Source organism: Meriones unguiculatus, chromosome 10, assembly GCF_030254825.1.
Source record: "Meriones unguiculatus strain TT.TT164.6M chromosome 10, Bangor_MerUng_6.1, whole genome shotgun sequence".
Taxonomy (NCBI): Eukaryota; Metazoa; Chordata; class Mammalia; order Rodentia; family Muridae; genus Meriones; species Meriones unguiculatus.
The window spans coordinates 116,686,339-116,698,193 of record NC_083358.1 but is presented as its reverse complement, the minus strand read 5'-3'; the positions used below and the strand labels follow the sequence as shown (position 1 = coordinate 116,698,193).

The 11,855-nt window shown below is 45.0% G+C and overlaps 1 protein-coding gene across 6 annotated transcripts in view; it reads right to left on the bottom strand.

The window, feature by feature from the left end:
- Nr3c2 (nuclear receptor subfamily 3 group C member 2) overlaps positions 1 to 11,855 on the bottom strand; it is a 325,325-nt gene that overhangs the window by 3,339 nt on the left and 310,131 nt on the right. The gene's annotated exons all lie outside the window — the stretch shown is intronic.

Sequence of the window (11,855 nt, the reverse complement as noted above, 5' to 3'; positions counted from 1 at the left end):
GTAGATCTGTCTATACATCTCATTTGAAAAGGAAATGAAGAATGTTGTGAACACTCCTGAAAGACTGTTAACTTAGCAAATTTTGCATTATTGGAGCCAACACCAGATGGAAGAAAACATACACAACTAAGCAACTGCTCAAAACTTCCTAAATGTTGGGTAACCCATGTGTCTTTGGACAATAAATACAGTCAAAATGAAAACAAAAGGAGGGGGCGTCCAAGGTCAGGGATATCTAGGGTAGAAGAACTGCATTTGAAATGGCTCAACAGTGATGCCAAGCACCGGCTGGCTTTCTCACACAAAATAATCAAAGTAACAATTGCACTGTGAGGAGAGTGACCACGGGAGAACATGATCTCTGGGAGGATAACACGGAAAGAGAAGCAGAACATTCCCGTCCTGTGGCCCCTACTGGAGCAGGGGCAGCCCCTTCTCTGCAGTATGTGTATATGAGGGTGTGTCCCAGTAGACTCCGTACACATCCCGCTAAAATGGCAAATCCACAAAACAAACTGAAAGGACTAAACACCATCAATAGAGCGGTCCACTAAACTAGAATGAAAACAGACTAACAAAAAGATGCAGGCTGGGTGAGTGGATTAAGAACAAGACGACGACTACCAGAAGCTCACTCTGCCAGTAAAGGCACAGACTGAAGGTGGAAAAGGAGATTCAGTACACACTGATGATCCGGAGCAGCCAAACAGCAGAATTATAATAAAATAGTCCAAATAAACCAAAGGGGGGAAAGATCCCAAAATATATCCATAACTGATTTGTTTCACAAGAGTTTTTTTGTTTTGTTTTGTAAGTACAATGGGAAAAGTACTTCCTCTCCAGTAAATGTTGCTGGGAAGACTGGGTATCCACAGGCAGAGGGTAGAAGGTTGGTCCCTATCTCTTCCATGTATAAAAGTCCAGTCAAGATGGACCAAAAGCCTAAATGTAAAACCTAAAACCCTTAAGCTACTTGAAGACCACATGGAAGAGAGTACAGAGCATGGACTACAATGGTTTTCTCTGTATCGTTCCAATTTTAGTATGTGTGCTGCCGAAGCGAGCACAATGGTTTCTCATTAGGAACCCAGACACAGAAACAAGCCAATACACTGATGAATAAGGATCATATCGAACTAAAATATTCTGTTCAGAGAAACAATCAACAGAGTGAAGAGAGAGCCTACAAAATGGAAAAAACATTTAGTCAATATTCACCTGAGGGTTAATATCCAGAATATGTTTTTAAAAATTGATGGATCCACTGAACAAGTGATCCAATTAAAAGCTGTGTATTGTCTGTATGGATGCTTCCAAGTCAACAGTGGCCAACAACTAAATGGAAACACTGTTGACAAACCAAAATCAAAACAACAAAGAAACCAACTCACACTCATTAGCCACCAGGAGTGTACAAGTCCCTCCCACACAGAGAAATCCGTTCCCCAAGCCTAGCATGGCTGCTGTGGAGAGCTGCTGACAAAGCACAGGGAGAGTGACTGGTGCAGCGTTAAGGGAGGTTTAAATTAGTACACGCAGTGTGGAGAAGAGCATGGCTGCCGCATGATCCAGTTAACTTATGGGAGTGAAGTCCGCATCTTCCAGCAAGCCATGATTTGTGATGCTGTTCACAGTGGCCAAGGTAGGGGATCAGCCTGCGTGCCCACCAGCAGATGAAGGGTAAAGAAACCGTGGTCCATACACACAGGAGGCAGAGCTGCTCAGCCCGTGGACAACGAAATCCTCTTTGTAGCAAAAGAAAGGGAACAGGATGATATGTTCAGTGAAGTAAGCCAGGCACAAAAGGACAAACATTTTGTCATGGGGAGGTTTAAAAAGTTAAGCTGGAGCAGCCTTGCAGGCCACAGAGGAGGACATTGCAGCCAGTCCTGATGAGACCTGATAAGCTAGGGTTAGATGGGAGGGAAGGAGGACCTCCCCAATCAGTGGACTTGAAGAGGGGAATGGAAAATGAGGGAGGGGGCTACAGCTGGGATACAAAGTGAATAAACTGTAATTAATATAAAAAATAAAAAATTAATGAAATAAAGTTTGAGCTGAAAATAGAATTTTGATTATTAGATATTGGAAAGGGGAGTGGTTAAGAGGGTGGTTGATCAGTAGAAATAACAAAAAGCTTAAGGCAAAGAATGAAAAAAAAAGGCACTTGTGAGGGAATCTGAGAAATAGTGTCTGAAAGAAACCTTACACATTAGGAAAACACAGGATGATGTATTTAAAGCCTGAAAAGAAAAAGTTGGTAACTATATATTACACTCAGCAAAACTGCTAAAAAATGAGGGAGAAATATTTTTCAGCACACACAGTTCATCCCCATCAGAGTTCCAGAGTAACCCTACGAGGAATGCTGATGGGGCCTACACTAGGAACTGAGGATCGATAACTACCATCTTGGACAGATGTAAAAATGCAAGACTATGCCATACAGCAGACACATAGATAAGGCAATGGTAAGGTTTTTTTTTTTGATGTTGGAACTCAAAGATGAGCAGTGAAGGACAAAAGGTACAATAAAACATGAAAGAAATTGGCACAATTACAGGTGCATGTCTTCAGTTACCAATGATAAGAATCTTAAATGTAAATAATTTTAAAATATATACTTTAAATGAGTGTGTGTGAGGGTACCAGACTCAAAGAGAAAACTCACTTCATTGGAAAGTTAAGTACTCAGACTAGAAGAGATAGAACATAAAAAGAGAGAACAGAATTCAGATAGATAGACAGATCATAGGTAAATAGATGATAGATATTGATACAGATGATAGAGATAAATACAAAGATCAGATAGATGCAACCAAGCAGGAAGACTTTACAGTAAAAAATGCTAAAGGGGGAATCTGAGGTGGCTCAGCGGGTGAAAACACTTAATGGAACAAGCATGAAGACGTGAGTGCAAATCCTAACCTAAAAGCTTGTATGTGGCTATATTCATGCCTGCAATCCCAGAGTTATGGGGATGGAGAGAGAAGAATTGCTGTGGCTTGTGGGTTTCTGGCTTCCCTCTAGGTTGTGTCAGAGACCCTGCCTGAAGTTTGAAAGGCTGAGGTGATAGAGCAGGACATCTGAAGTGCCCCTCTGGCTTCTGCATTGATACATATGCCCACCCACATACACACAGCCGAAGAGAAATAGTCACCATATAATGATAAAGGAATAAATTCAGTATTAGAAGATGACATTTATACAAATACACATCCTTAAAACAGAATGCGTAATTACATAAAGTTAACAGTCAATAAAAATGTGGGATACAATGCAATATAATATCTGGAGGACCTTTAACCCCACCTACATCCTTAGATGGCCCAAATTAAAAACCAACAAAAAACCCAAAAAGCAAAAACAAACCCCTTACAATTAGACTATATTATAGACCAATGAGAACTCCGACATCTCCAGAGCATTCAATGAGAACTCCGACATCTCCAGAGCATTCAATGAGAACTCGGACATCTCCAGAGCATTCAATGAGAACTCCGACATCTCCAGAGCATTCCTACCCCAGCTGCAGAGGACATGTTCTCAGCAGTGTGCACACAGGGAATTTTCTAAGACCATTCCAGACCACAAAAGTCTCTCTTGAGCTAAAAACATACATTATAGCGTGCATCCCTGTACCACAGTGTTATAAAAATAAAAAGTAATGCCCAGAACTTCAGAAGTTGTATATGCACATTAAACATTATTTTGAATGACCAATAATCAAAGGGGAGATACTAAAATTTCTTGATATGATGGTATTGGTAAAAGCAATGCCAAGAAGGAAACATATTAAAGAACCTAGCGATATAATGCAAGAAAGAAAAAAAAATCAACAAAATCAAAGTAGAAGGAAAATAACAGATTGGAGTAAGAAAGAAGGAAAACAGGGACTTGGTAAACAAATAGAAAGAACCGCTGTGCTGGTGCAGGGCTGCAAGCCTCGCACTTGTGAGAATAGGATGGGAGCACTGATGTGAATTCAAAGCCAAGATAACATAACAGATCCCGTCTAAAAATAAAAAGAGAAACTGACAAACTCGGTAGACAAGCCGTGTCAGGAAAAAGAGTCAAAGCAGACATGGAGAAGAACACACACCACAGAAATAGAGCTGAAATCTGTTCTTTCAAGATCAGGAACAGACTCAGTGGTCCAGTTCAGTATAGCGATATTCTGTTCAGCCCCACCCCACTGAATTCAGTATTAGGGCAATATGAGAAGAACTAGGAGCATCCAAGTAGGAAAGGAGGGAGTAAACCTGTCCCTGTTCAGAGACAACTCGATTGTAAATATGTAAATAAAGCTAGAGAGCACACAATTGTTAGAGCTGTAGACTTCACTAAATCTATAGGATGCCAAATCCGCACACAAAAGTCTGTCTCTTTTTTCTGTGTATGAAGAGGAAATTGTCAAAGATGAAATCAAGAGTGCAATCCCATTTACAGTAACGTGGGGATCAGGAACCAGAGGAATGGGGATGAAGGCAGCGGAGCCCACGCAGAATCCGGGTCTAACTTTATTGTCCAGTGTACAAGCCTGGACGTCTGACCGCCCATGCTAGCCTCAAGCACCAGTAGCAATCAATCAGGTTGGTGTAGCTATAAGAAAAAGGGGTTGGGAGAGGTTGCCTCCAAAGACTTCCATAAAGAAAGGGGAAGCAGTCACCGCCCTAGACTCAGATCCATTTTGAGACTTCACTCGTGTGCTAGGAGTCTCTAGTGGATCAACACTGTGTGCAGTGGGTCAGGATCGTTCAAGGAGCTGTAGGAACCACTGCTGCCTCAGCTGCTGTTTCCTATGGGCTCCATAAGGCTTATCCTGACACACATCCCCCGCCCCGTAACTGAAACAAACCGATGAATAAAATGTAACAAATGTCTAGAATTAAAATTTTGAAATGCTGGTAAATGACACTGAGGTGGATGTAGAAAATACATCCTATGTTCTCAGATTGGAAAAAAATAATATCACTAAAATACCCATATCCCCCAAAGCATTCTACACAGTCAGTGCTACTATTACCCAAGTATCAATGGCAGTCCAGAAATATGTATGGAAATACAAAAGAGCCTGCCTAGCATCCCTGATTAAAAAGATCAAAGTTAGAGAGCTTGCCTCTAACTCAGAACACAGTGTAAAGAGACAGTATCCAAATACCATCCTGGCTTTAAAACAATCACACACAGACCAGTTGAACAAAATGCTGAACAAAATCTATGTCTATATATGTACACCCAAGTGATTCATGATGGGCGTTCCTCAAGAATTGGAAATAGAACTATCACTGATCCAGCATCCAGTAGAAACATACATGTAGCTGAATTAAAGAACACATCAAAGCAACTTTTACTGTCACATGTTCGCTGTAGGCAAGATTTGGAATCAGCCTAGGTGACCACTGAGAGAAAGAAAACGAAGCACAGGGGATGGAAAGACAGCACAGTAGACAGACTGCTTGCTCTGCGAGTGTGAGGACCAGGCTTCATCCCTAGAAGCCCTGTGAAAGCAGGGCATGGCGTGCATGCCTGTAACCCCACACATGGGTCCTTAGCTCACTGACCAGCTAGGCTGGCCTGTGTGGTAAGCGCCAGACCAGGGAGAAATCCTGCCTCAGAGGAAAACAACCAAGGCGAGCAGGGCACACACTGTGTTCGCAGCAACACACACACACACGAGATACACAGAGATAAATGTAGAACACATCCACAATGAAGTAATAGTTAGCTGTTAAACATGAACTTGTTTTCTGCAATCTGGATGGCATGAGAAAAAGCATTAAGGCACCTAAGACATGTATATATGCTCTGACTCATACGAAGAAGCTAAAGTTGATTTCAAGAAACAGAATAGGGTAATGTTATCTGAACCCAGGGAAGGTGTGGGAGGGAGGATGGAGGTGATGGGAGCAGCTGGGAGGACAGTGAAAGGGTAGAGGGAGACGCTAGATAGAAGGAATAGCTGTTTTTCTACAGCACAGGGTAGGAAGCTGGTGGACAGTGGTGAACAGCGCCAGCAGCTAGTGAAAGGGTTCTGAATGTGCCCAACACAATGAGACGGTGTGTGTCTGAGAAGACGAGCATGCTAGCCACCTGTTCTCCGCATTGCTGGCCATGTGCATGCACTAAAACGTTGGAGCAGGAACAATGATAGCGTGTCAAATAAAAATAAGAATGCATTTAAAACTTACACTAGACATCTAAGTCTAGACAACATGAGCCACTAGAATGATTATGCCTGTGGCTGTGCCTCCCCATTTCTTAAGTAGGGCTATCTGCTCTGCCCAGTGCTGGAGGCCCAGACTGAGCACACACTGCCTCTCCCCACCGTTTCTGTGTCTGCTCTCCAGGGAGGAAACTCATTCACACGAGGTTGGGTGCTGTGCCCGCCGAGAGGATTGTGCCCGCTGTGAGGCTGTGCTGCTTTAGAAAGGCTGAGCAGAAAACCCTCTCAGCGCTGGCCGTGGCCGAGGATGTGGAGGCAGGAGAGCTGAGGTGTGTGGCCATCAGGGGGAAATGGGAGTTCAGTACTGGCAGGAAAGTTTAGCTGACCACCGACCTCAGAAACAGGCTGCCTGGGGAGGGGGGCCAGCACAGAGCAAAGGTCCACGTTTGCAGACAGCTGCGTCAGTGCTGCTGCATGGGTGTGGGGAGAGAGCTGAAGCCGGGTCTGCCAGTTCCTGAGCATGAGGCTGCAGGCAGCGGTGACGTTTCTGTGAGCCTGCTGAAGAGAACGGGCCTGCACCTTCCTGCTGCCTCTGTCCCTACCATACCACCTACACAAACACATCTGGAAACACTGAGCATGGCTTGGGCTGCTGTGGGGTCTTAGCAGCGTGGAGATGCTACAGGTTTGGCTATTTGCCTCACAGGCACCCTGAGGACAGCTGTCTCAGACATTGTTCCTTAACCAGACATGCCAATCCAGGTAGCCTTTCCACCACCTCTGTTTTGGTTCCACAGAGTGCAACCTGGGGCCTCTGTTTATACCTTATCTGCGGAGAGACGGGCTTTGTGAGGACTGTGGGTCAGGCTGGGCCGTCACAGGCTGAGCAGGGGATTTTGCAGTCTGGAGAGGGGAGGTGTCGGCATCAGCCACTCTCACCATTCGAGGCTGCCCTGTGGTGGTGCCAACTGGCCCAGACGTGGGTCTTCTCTGAGGCTCGGCACACACAGACACCTGCATGGCACGTGCTGCACTGGGGTAAGACTGGAATGGAATGGAAGCAGCCGCCCCGCTCTGGGGCTCAGAGGACTTGAGCCATTTGACTCTGGCTTCAGCTTCTACCCGGCCCTCTCCAGCCCTGGCCTGCCACAGCTAGTGGTTCAAGGGTTACCAAAGTGAGGGGCTGAGGAAGGCACACCCCTCACAGATGGGGTCAAGGCCACAGGAGAGTCACATGTTGAACCGGCAGGCCATAACAAATGCTTCCCAGCCAGCAGGCAGCAGACTCCCCATATCTTAGTAACTCAAATGCCCATCCTCATTTAGTAGCTCTGGTTTATACAATCCAAGCACAGTACCTGATACTAGCCTCTTCCTTCCTTCCCTGGGATTCCTATTCAATGTGTGTATCCTGGACATTACATGGTACCTCACACATGTCTGAGAAGGATGTCTGAGACCCCCGGCTCCTCGGTGTGGCTGGGGGCTGGTGCAGGAGCCACAGAGACTCAGTTGAGAGTAGAAAAAAAGGCACAAAGCCCAGAAGCCACAACATCAGAGCGGCCCATGAGCCATGAGGCACACTGTGACCTTGCCAAGCTTCAGAGCCATCCTCACAGCCCTCTAGAAGCATGCTGGGTCTCTGTGGGGTTTGAGATCTCAGAAGATGTTTGTGTAGAGCAAGGAGTTGGTACACAAGTCTTTGACTCCAGAGAGTGTAGGGCTCCTGCTGCTGCAGCTAACCGTGGTCCTCATGTCACCGTCTCCCCTGGAGAAGATGACTGGGATCAGCACTGAAAGGCAGCAGATGGAAGCGCTGGGCCATTTGCTTTCAGGGAACACTGTTTTGTTGCTGATGGCAGACAGAACAGTGCTGTTGTGCCCACCTCTGGTCACACTAAGGAGTCAGGGGTCTCAGACTCCCTTGTGGGGGTCCATGGGAGGCTGGGGGCATACCCTGCTCTTCCATAAGCAACAGCTTCTCAGAAGCCCATGGGGGGGTACACAACTACCCCAGTGATGAAGGAGCTAAAGAGAGACCACCTGGCTGATGATGCCCTAGTGCTTTCAGGATCACTGTCATCTCTCTCCCATTTCTCACATTATCGGCTGACAGGAAGCATAGCTGATTAGGACTCAGTCTTTACCTGAGCACTGGGGGAAGGCTGGAAGTGTTTTCAAACAGCAAAGTTTAGCTGTGTGGGTCTAGGGGTGTGGTTTAGTGACAGGGAAGCCGGGGCACAGTCTCAAATAGGCAGAGCCCTGGGTTCCATTCCCAGCACCAAAACCGCACTCATCCAGCTTTAATGATGAGAGTTGGGACAAAAGACACAGAATCAACTTTTAAAATTCCAACAGGTTTACTGACCACAAATGACTAGTTACTATTTAGTTTAAGTGTTCCAGAAATAGACTTGAACACTGGAAAGTGCTCCTCTGAGATTATGTAAGGTACTTGGCCTTCATTCAAAATCAAACAGGTTTATTCTTGGATCTGACACCAAAAATGCAGGCAACAACTATGAAAAGCAAACTGTACCACATCAAAACTAAAAGCCAGACATCAAAGACACTACCAAGAAAGTCACAAGGCACCCCACAGAATGGGACAAAACATTTTAAAACTGTGTATCTGATAAGTGGCTAATACCTACACTATATAAACAGAACTCCCAAAGCTGAACGTGATTTTAAAGATGAGCCCCAAACCCAAAGAGTCATTCTCTGAAGCCAAAGTGGTCTTTGTACAGGAAGAGCTGCTCAAAACGGCTGGCGCTGCAGAGGTTAAAGCTGCCGCACCTCAGGTTCACACCGGGTAGGATGTCTGCTGTCCCAAACTGGGAGGAGTAATGACTTTTGATAATGATGCAGAGAAACCAGAGCTCTGCACAGAAGGAAGACAGTGTGGAAATGTCTCAAAAAGTTAAAGGAGCACCCATAAAATCCAGCACCCATACGGGGCGCCACAAAAATGGTAAAGAGGTATGAGGGTGTGCATGCTTACAGCGGTGTTGCTCATGTTAGCTGAGAGCTGGAGACAGTCCAAAAGGCCACAGGAAACAGATAAGAAAATGATGTGTATATGTGTGTATGTGCAACACACACACACACACACACACACACACACACGCACAACCATTCAGCTTTAAAGAAGAATGAGACTCTGGAACATGTGAGCCTCAAAAACATGCTAGTGAAGAAAGATACTATATAATTTCACTTATACAACAAACAAAGATTAGTGAAATTTGTAAGACAGAAGCACAATTGTGTTTTCCTGGGTGGAGGGGGGGAATGTGGTGTTTCTGTCTGGGGGTGTGGACAGTGGGGCCGGCTGCACAGTGGTGTAAGGAAACTTACTGGCATTGAATTAATGACATTTAAAATGATATGTAGTAACACATACTTTTTGTCACAACAAAAAAAAATCATTTGAAAGAACAAAACAACTAATAAGTGAATAACAAAAATATGTTCATCTATTAAGAAAAACAAAATGAGGAAACTTGCAGGTAAATGGATGGATGGAGGTTGATATAATCGCCCTTAGTGAGGTAACTGGACACAGAAATGCAAACATGTCACCCTTACTGACTAGTATTCCTGGTGCTGAAAGCACTGTGCACATTCCTAGAGGAGAGAAGTTATCATTGTTGGCATTGCCTCCCTGAGAACCCCGAGACTGACAGCAGAGACATGCTTCCGAGGTAGACCACTGCAATAATCGCACAAACATAGGAGTACCAGCCTCTATTCAAATGGGAGATGAAATTTAGATTCAGAGATGGAACCCATATTTGACAAAGTGGCCAAGAACTGAAGACTAGCCTGGTCATGGGCCCTAGAGGAAATCCTGCTCTTACTCTGTGTTAAGGGAACCTAGCAGTAAGATGACTCCTAATGACATATTGCTAGACTCACAGAGCAGTGCCTTGCTCACCCCTCATCAGAGAAGATTCCTCTTAGAGTAGATGGCCATTAACACAGAGACCCACAGGTGGGCACTCAGCCCTAAATGGGATATCTTCCTCAAATCCCTCCTCTTAAGGCTCATGGATCTATGTGGAAGTGGAAGCAGAAAGATCTTCAGAGCCAGAAGGGATGGATGACTCCAAGGTGACAGTGTGTTCTAGATGCCACAGGGCTAATGCCCGTATGAGCTTACAGAGATTGTGACTGCACACACAAGATCTGTCCAAAACCCAGAATGGAGAAGAAGAAGAAGAAGAAGAAGAAGAAGAAGAAGAAGAAGAAGAAGAAGAAGAAGAAGAAGAAGAAGAAGAAGAAGAAGAAGAAGAGAGTGCAGTGTCCTACCCCTAAACAAGAAGCTGTTTATAACTGATACCCACAGAGAAAGGGGAAATCAGTTTTCTCCAAAGGAGTGACCCTGGGCATATCAGCCAGTCTAGGGTAGGCCCCATGCTTAGAAGCAGTTGTTCAACACAAAATGGATACCATATTTTTGTGTGTGTCCTTTGTTTTGTTTTCTTAATTTTGGTCTTTTTTTTTTTTTTGGAAGGGGTTTCTAAGAAAGAATATGAAGTTGTGAGAGTAGGGAGGTAGTGAAGATATGGGAGGAGTTAGAAAATATACAACCAAAAGTATGAGAAAAAAAAAAACCAAACCAAACCAAATCAACCAAAACACCTTTCAAACCAAGAACCTAATTCCACAGCCCCCTCCCCTTCCCCAGTGTGGATAAACAGAAGGATGTGGCCTATGCACAGGTGACATGATAGGGCCTATGGCTCTGCTCTTTGCGGTTGGTTCTACCTCGGAGAAATGTGACAAGGCTAAAAGAAATGTTTCCCATGACAACTCGATGACATTTGATTTGTTTCTATTCCCAAAGCAAGTCCAACCTTAAACGAGGTTGTGCACCACTCTAGCATGGACTTCCCGTCTGGAACCACCCAGGCTCCAGAGAGACACCGCCCTGGGCGCTCTGGACAGGCTCTTCCAGGCTGAATTCTTGAGGGTCCTGAAGGTTCCTAGGTCTGACCAAGAGCCCAGAGGTATTCCGGGGCGAAAGTTTGCTTACTTGGCGTTACCAGACAGGGAGAAAGAGGCATTTAGGGACATGCACATGTTTGCTCCTCATCTTACATGAGCTCTGCCCACAATTCCAGGCCAGGGAGGCCCTGTGAGGTAGGCCAAAGCCTGGACTCTAGGTCAGGAAGAGGCCCCTGTGTCACTGAGACTAGGGAGGCCCACTGCCTGGTGCCAGGGCAGGTCTGCACTGCCCAGACCCTGGGTGTTCCTGTTCCCTGCCCAGAAACAGATTGAACACTGGGGTGAAAAGCAGGTGCCTCCCCGTACTTCTCCAAAGCCAAGGGCATTTCTGCAAGCTCTCTGCATTGGTGCCCATCTACTAGCACTTATATTTTAATTAGTTCTTCATTACCAAGTTTATAAGAAATCATCTATCTCTGGACAGTGCTGAATACTAATGAACCCAAATCTGTCGTTTGGATGCTGTGATAAGCAAGAGGGATTCATTTTCCCATCAGTTTTCGGTACTTAAATTTATTTAATTTTCATCCTGTTTAAGTTTCCTTGTGTTTCAAGCCTTGTTCTAGCTCATGGCTCCGCCTTCTTGTGAATAAGGTCTATTGTACACGTGAAAAATACAAAGAAAAATGACACAATGGGAAAAAAAAAAGAGAGTGGAGCTTAAAGATAAAGGGAT